This window comes from Muntiacus reevesi, chromosome 14 (genome assembly GCF_963930625.1).
Source record: "Muntiacus reevesi chromosome 14, mMunRee1.1, whole genome shotgun sequence".
Taxonomy (NCBI): domain Eukaryota; kingdom Metazoa; phylum Chordata; class Mammalia; order Artiodactyla; family Cervidae; genus Muntiacus; species Muntiacus reevesi.
The window spans coordinates 16,243,087-16,251,089 of record NC_089262.1 but is presented as its reverse complement, the minus strand read 5'-3'; the positions used below and the strand labels follow the sequence as shown (position 1 = coordinate 16,251,089).

The window sequence follows — 8,003 nt, the reverse complement described above, 5'->3', positions numbered from 1 at the left end:
GAAGAGGTATACAGCTACGACCCTTTAACAGCATCTTTTTAATGGTATTAGTGTGGTTGAGTTAGATTTGATAAATAAGGGAGGTAGCACAGAGTTCTCACATTTTAACTTTTCTGAAAATGGAAATATTTAATAATTTATAGATGAAGTAAAAACTATTAAATTCATACAATATTTATGGCATAATGACTTTCAATATACTTTTTGTCATATTTATTTATATAGTTTCAGCTTCATGTTTACTTGATAGACTAAATTGAAGCTGAGAAAAACATTTTATGACTTAATGAATCTCAGTCAATTAATCTTCTGACCTTCTTTCATTTCTCATAAAATTGCTCATTTCAATTAGGTACCAATTTGATCTAGAGTCAACCTATCATTTTTCTCCCTTTCTGCAGAATTTTCTTTTTATTTATAGTAGTTTTACATAGATGGGAAAAAAAGAGATCTAAACATATTAATATTCAATCTATCTTTATGGAGTGCTCAAAATGGCATATTGTGTTTCGTGATTCTGCATGAAACCTCACACATGTTTTCAAAAGCCAGTGAAAGATAATGAAAAAAAATCATATGTAAGTATCAATATGTAATATTTCCCATAATGAATCATTCACTAGTCCTAAAGGGCTATTTTTGCATATGTAGTTTACAATAGCAATTATGAGAAATGAATTCTGGCTAGGTGTGTGCAGATTATATAGGAGAGACTAGAAAAAGTATCAAAACATTATGTAATAATGTTTTCCTCTTTAAAATGGCAGGATGTCAAAGGGAAAGTTTAAAGACATTTGAATTAATAGCGAAAGGAGTTTACAATATGTCACAGAGCTAAACTTAATTCTACTAATTTGAAATATTGCTTTGAATGATGAACTAAGAAGACCTCTCACTGGCCATTTAAAAGAAGTGAAGTGAAGTGAAGTGAAAGTCACTCAGTTGTGTACGACTTTTTGTGACCCAATAGACTATACAGTCCATGAAATTCTCTAGGCCAGAATACTGGAGTGGGTAGCATTTCCTTTCTCCAGGGAATCTTCCCAACCCAAGGATCGAACCCATGTCTCCTACATTGCAAGTGGATTCTTTACCAGCTGAGCCGCATTTAGCTGGTGTGTATAAAAAATTCGATGTTAACAAAGACAAGACCTTTTTATTTTCAGAACTTTTAGTGAACTCTAAGAGAAGTTTCTATAACCATCTTTCCTCTATTTAAATGCAATTGCTCCATTTCATACTGAGATGTCAGTGGCCCACTCATTAAATACATTGTACACTGCTAATATGCTCCTTTTTAATTAAGGTTTCTCTGCACTGGAAGATTAAGAGTTCATGGAGAGTATACCCAGGGGAAATTGTCTGTGTTATCTAGCATCAAAATTCAACACTTTTTTTAATGGAATGAATAAAAAAAAGAACCATGATCTTAAAAATTCAACTTAACCTGTTAATGTTACTGTATTTTCTGTCATTTTTCTTCCTTGAAATTACCTAGTCCAGGTAAATTACATATTGTCTCCAAACTTCTTATTACAGTAAAGAACTCTGTGGTCTCTTGCTTTGATTTACTAAACATTTCAATTACTGTCTGGAAAAAAATTAGAAACACAAAGAGAATCTAAATTATTTTAATATTTAGCAACAACAGGAATTTCATAATAATTACAACAGAAATAATATTCCTAATTGGTGCTAAAGTTAATGAGAACTTTCTGATCAATAAATGAGGTATAAAAATCATATTCACTTGAGGTAGCTATTGCATATATTTTATATAGAAAGCTACACTGCTCTTAAGTGTGGAGCTAAAAATGAAATCCGTACATTTTGTCTTCTAGGACTGCATTCTTATTTTACTGTTGTGTCTTACTCTTTTCTTCAATCCACTTGAATTTTTGTGAGCCTGTTACTAAACCAACACTTGGGTCCACTCACCCGCCTGTGTGCACAGTAAAACCAACCTGCTGACACCAGGTTGTGGTGAAGGAGAATTCAGCAGCTATTGTAAGGTGCCAAACAAGGAGTCCTGGACAGCCAGTGCTCATAAAGCTGAAATTCCCATGATGGGTTTCAGCAAAGCATTTTTAAGAGCCAGGTGAAGGAAGGAAGTCCCAAGGTATATGATCAGCTTGAGCACAATTCTCTGATTGGTTAATGGTGAGATGTCAGTGTCACAGTTCAGTTCAGTTCAGTCCCTCAGTCATGTCCAACTCTTTGTGACCCCATGGCCTGCAGCACACCTGGCTTCCCTGTCCATCACCAACTCCTGGAGTTTACTCAAACTCATGTCCATTGATTCAGTGATGCCATCCAACCAGTGTCACAGGAGTCAACATTATCAACCCTTAATACTCCAATAGGTCTGAGGGCTACATGCTCATGGTCATCAAGTAGTTAATTTCTTCCATTTGGCGGCAGTTTAAGCATCTGTAAAACAAGTCAGGAAATGTACATCAGATAACATCACCTAGGTCCTTGAAAATGGAACTATAGCAGAGGACGGAAGAGAGGTCTGTCATGGGAAGATCCCATAGGGTTCAACTTGGTTATAAACTGAAAGTGAAACGTATGTGATCCAGGCTCAGGGGTAAGGAATCCACCTGCAACGCAGGAGACACAGGTTCAATCCCTCCATCAGGAAGATCCTCTGAAGGAGGAAATGGCAACCCACTCCGGGATTCTTGCCTGAAAAATCCCGTGGACAAAAGAGCCTGGAAGGCTGGAGTCCATGGGGTGACAAAGAGTGAGACACGGCTGAGCACAATCACTATTCAGGTCCTGATAAAGGCAAAAATCTCATGGTAGTGGAGGGTGGACTTATTTTCTCCATGTAGATTTTTTACAGTTGCAAGAGTTAGGAGGTTAGAATAGGGAAACAGGGTCCAAAATGGTGGTTACAGGAAGTGGTGACTGGAAGAACCACACAGAGGGCAAACAGAGGAAAGAAAAAAGCCTGTGAAAAGGGAGACTGCAGGCCAGAGTGAAAACCTTCCTCAGGAAAATACACCTAGCATGTTCTTTTCCCTGATTAGCTTTGAGCATATGTCCTATCTACATTCCCTTCTCTGATTAGTCCAGGGTACAAGCTCAGTTTTTCAGGGGAAATAGCCAATTAAGCCCCAGGAACTGCCAAGAAAAAAGGAGAAAAAGTATAAAGGGGGAAGCCATAACAGATCTCTCCACTCCTACAGGGGCTGGCCCACTCTCACATCTCGAGAATGTGTCGTCTGCTTCCTGCTTAATAAATCGTGCCTGCTTGAGCTGTACTGGTTCGTCATTTCTATTTCAATTCTTTACTACAATGAGAAAAAATTGAGGAAGAGAAAACAATCAGACACAAGGAGAAATCACAATCAAACAATGGAGAAGTTACAGATACCTTCACCAGATAACCAAAAGGAATGTCAGCAAAAGAACAGATAAAGATTATTGCTTCTGAATGCCTTACCCTGAGAATGACATAATAATATGTATGAGGCATTTTGTTTGAGGATAGAAAACCTGAATAAAATAAGTAGAAATTATTAACAAACACAAAATGAGACACATTTTGTGCAAAAAGAAGATGGGCTTATTATTTTTAAAAGGTTAATCTCAAACAAGACCAAGAAGACTAATAGACTATTTTGAATTTAAGGAAATTAAAGAGAATTGACAACAAAAGAGACAGTATTTTATTTTAGACTTTATCCTTTAATGAAGGAAAGTAATTACTATAGAGAGTATTACTTGGTTAATTGACAAAAATTTGAATAGGGACAACTGATTAGGTAAAAGTAACCAGGAGACAGACTAACTAAAGTCAGTCACATGGGTGTCCAATGCCTAAGTAACTGATCCCCCCAAGGAAGACACTTTGCTTTTCCAATTGCATTTTAGAATCAGTTTCTCAATTTCTAGAAATAAAACCTGGTTAAGATTTTGACACTGCATTATCCTATTACTGTGTTGCTCAATTCAATTTGCTAATATTTTATTAAAAACATTTCTGTTTATATCTATAATACATAGGATGTTGGTTGTAGATTTTTGTTTGCTTTCTTCTCACAACTTTCTGTATATTTATTTGTTTTGGTATAGGGTAATGCTGGCTTAATAAAAGGAGTTAAGAAGTATTTTTTCTCATTTTCTGAAAGAATTCATAAAGAAATAACATTTTTCTTTCTTAAATGTTTAGTAGAATTAATCAATAAAAATTTCAGGACACAGAGTTTTCTTTAAGGAAACCTTATTACAAATAATAATTAAATTTATATGTATAGCTTTTCAAGTCACTAATTTTTGCTGAGCTGAGGTTTTTGGAAGAATTTGTCTAATACATTTAAATTATAAATTTTATTGTCATAACGATGCTTGTAACTCTACCCAGGTGGTGCTAGTGGTAAAGAACCCTAGTGATAAAGAGGAACCTGCCAATGCAGGAAACTGAGAGAAAAGGGTTGGATCCCTGGGTTGGGAAGATTCCCTGAAGGAAGAAATGGCCACCCATTCCAATATAATTGTCTGGAGAATACCATGAATAGAGGAGCCTCTTTTTGGAGGCTCAGAGTTTATTTTTTCAGAGGAATTTGTCTAATACATTTAAAATATCAAGTTTACTGTCATAATGATGTTTATTATATGCCAATGAAAGTCAAAGTGTCAGGCACTCAGCCATGTCTGGCTCTTTGTGATCCCATGGACTGTAGCCCCACCAGGCTCCTCTGTCCATGGTATTCTCCAGCAAGAATTCTGGAGTGGCTAGCCATTCCCTTCTCCAGGGTATCTTCCTGACCCAGGGACCGGGCTCCAGTCTCCCATACTGTGGGCAGATTCTTTACCATCTGAGCCACCAGGGAAGCCTCATAACATGCCAATGTGCTGTGTTTAGTCGCTTAGTCATGTCCAACTCTTTGTGACTCCAGGGGCTGTAGCCCACCAGGCTCTTCTGTCCATGGCAGTTCTCCAAGCAAGAATGCTGGAGTGGGTTGGGATTCTCCAGTATACCAGGTGAATTTTTACCATCTGATCCAGTAGGGAAGTCCATTAAACCAATATCATCAGGTAAATTATCAAATCTGCAGAGCTGTGCCCTCTTTTCTTCAATATATGGGGAGTTTGCATTTCTCTCTCTCTCTTTTTTTCCTTTTCTTCTAGCTAAATTCTAATAAAAGCTTTCAGTATTTTCCAAGAATCAGTGCTGATTTCAGTGATTTTTCCCCCAAATTTCACTGTGGTAAAATATATACAAAACATTATTCATCATCCTAATCATTCTAAGTATACATTTGAGAGGTATTAAGTACATTCACATTGTTGTGCAACCATCACCACTATTATCAGAACTATTTTCATCTTGCAAAACTGAAATTATTAATATACACACACTAAACAATAGCTCTCATTCCACCATCCGCTCATCCTGAGAAATTATTCTAATTTCTATCTGTGATTTTGACTACTCTAAGTACCACACAAAAGTGGGCCCATACAAGGTATTTTTTGTGTGACTGGCTTATTTTACTCATCATGATGTCCTTGATCATGTTGTAGCATATGCCATTAAGTATTTTCAAGGCTAAATAATATTCCTTTGCATTACATGTGTCATTTTGCCTCTTCATTCATTTGCTAACGGTCATCTGGGCTGCTTCCAGACTTTAGCTACTGTGAATACATTTGCTATAAAAATCAGGCGTGCACATTGTTCATTGAGATCCTGTTTTCAAGGTTTTTGTGTCATATCCAGAAGTGGCATTGCAGAATCACATGATAAAACTATTTTTAGTATTTTAAAATTCTCCAGACCAGCTTTCCACGCCGTCGCGGCTGCAGTGGCCACCGCCGGCCCGGGGACCGTGAGATGCTGGTTGCCCGCGGTGTGAGGGAAACTCGACGTGCGCCCTGCCGCCAGGATGGAGGGTCCTTTGTCCGTGTTCGGGGGCCGCAGCACTGGGGAGGCGATCCGCTCCCAGAACGTCATGGCTGCAGCTTCAATTGCCAATATTGTGAAAAGTTCTCTTGGTCCAGTTGGCTTGGACAAAATGTTGGTGGATGACATTGGTGATGTAACCATTACTAATGATGGTGCAACCATCCTGAAGCTACTGGAGGTAGAGCATCCTGCAGCCAAAGTTCTCTGTGAGCTAGCGGATCTGCAAGACAAAGAAGTGGGAGATGGGACCACCTCCGTGGTTATTATTGCAGCAGAACTTCTAAAGAATGCAGATGAACTAGTCAAACAAAATTCATCCCACATCAGTTATTAGTGGCTATCGACTTGCTTGCAAGGAAGCAGTGCGTTATATCAGTGAAAATCTGATTATTTACACCGATGAGCTTGGAAAGGATTTCCTGATTAATGCTGCCAAGACATCGATGCCTTCCAAAATCATTGGAATAAATGGTGATTTCTTCGCTAACATGGTGGTAGATGCTGTGCTTGCTATTAAATACACAGATATCAGAGGCCAGCCTCGCTATCCAGTCAATTCCATTAATGTTCTGAAAGCCCATGGGAGAAGTCAGATGGAGAGTATGCTCATCAATGGCTATGCTCTCAACTGTGTGGTGGCATCCCAGGGTATGCCCAAGAGAATAGTTAATGCAAAAATTGCTTGCCTTGACTTCAACCTGCAGAAAACAAAAATGAAGCTTGGTGTACAAGTGGTTATTACAGACCCTGAAAAACTGGACCAGATTAGACAGAGAGTTCGACATCACCAAGGAGCGAATCCAGAAGATCCTGGCAACCGGTGCCAAAGTTATCCTAACCACTGGTGGAATTGACGACATGTGTCTGAAGTATTTTGTGGAAGCTGGGGCTATGGCAGTTCGAAGAGTTTTAAAAAGGGACCTTAAATGCATTGCTAAAGCTTCTGGAGCAATTATTTTGTCAACGCTGGCCAATTTGGAAGGTGAAGAAACTTTTGAAGCTTCAATGTTGGGACAAGCAAAAGAAGTGGTATAGGAGAGAATTTGTGATGATGAACTGATCTTGATTAAAAACACTAAGGCTCCTACCTATGCATCGGTCATCTTACGTGGAGCAAATGATATCATGTGTGACAAGATGGAGTGCTCCTTACACGATGCCCTTTGTGTGGTGAAGAGAGTTTTGGAGTCAAAGTCTGTGGTCCCAGGTAGGGGTGCTGTAGAGGCAACCCTTTCCATTTACCTTGAGAACTACATGACCAGCATGGGCTCCTGGGAACAGCTAGCTATTGCAGAGTTTGCAAGATCTCTTCTTGTGATTCCTAATACTCTAGCAGTTAATGCTGCCCAGGACTCCATAGATCTGGTGGCAAAATTAAGAGCTTTTCATAATGAGGCTCAGGTTAACCCAGAACGAAAAAATCTAAAATAGACTGGTCTTGACTTGGTCAATGGTAAACCCCGTGACAACAAACAGGCAGGGGTGTTTGAACCAACCATAGTTAAAGTTAAGAGCTTGAAATTTGCAACTGAAGCTGCAATTACCATTCTTCGAATTGATGATCTTATTAAATTACACCCAGAAAGCAAAGATGATAAGCATGGAGGTTATGAAGATGCTGTTCACTCTGGAGCCCTTGATGACTGATCTGTTTTATTTATAACAATGTTAAATGCAGCTTGCTTGTACCTTGACTATTACACATTAAAGTGCAACAGACTGCCAAAAAAAAAAAAAAAAAAATTCTCCAGACCAGGCTTCAATAGTACATGAATTGAGAAATTCCAGATGTTCAAACTGGATTTAGAAAAGGCAAAGGAACCAGAGATCAAATTGCCAACATCAATTGGATCATCAAAAAACTAAGGGAGTTCCAGAAAAACATCTACTTCTGCTTCATTCACTATGCCAAAGCTTTTGACTATGTGGATCACAACAAACTGTGGAAAACTCTTCAAGAGATGGGAATACCAGACCACCTTATCTGCCTCCTGAGAAATCTGTATGCAGATCAAGAAGCAACAGTTAGAACAGGAAATGGAACAAAAGTCTGCTTCCAAATCGGGAAAGGAGTACATCAAGGCTA

General features: G+C 38.5%; 1 pseudogene; it reads left to right on the top strand.

Moving 5' to 3' along the window:
* The first annotated feature begins 5,813 nt into the window (after positions 1-5,813).
* Positions 5,814-7,654, top strand: LOC136146440 (T-complex protein 1 subunit alpha pseudogene; annotated as a pseudogene).
* The last annotated feature ends 349 nt before the right edge of the window (positions 7,655-8,003 follow it).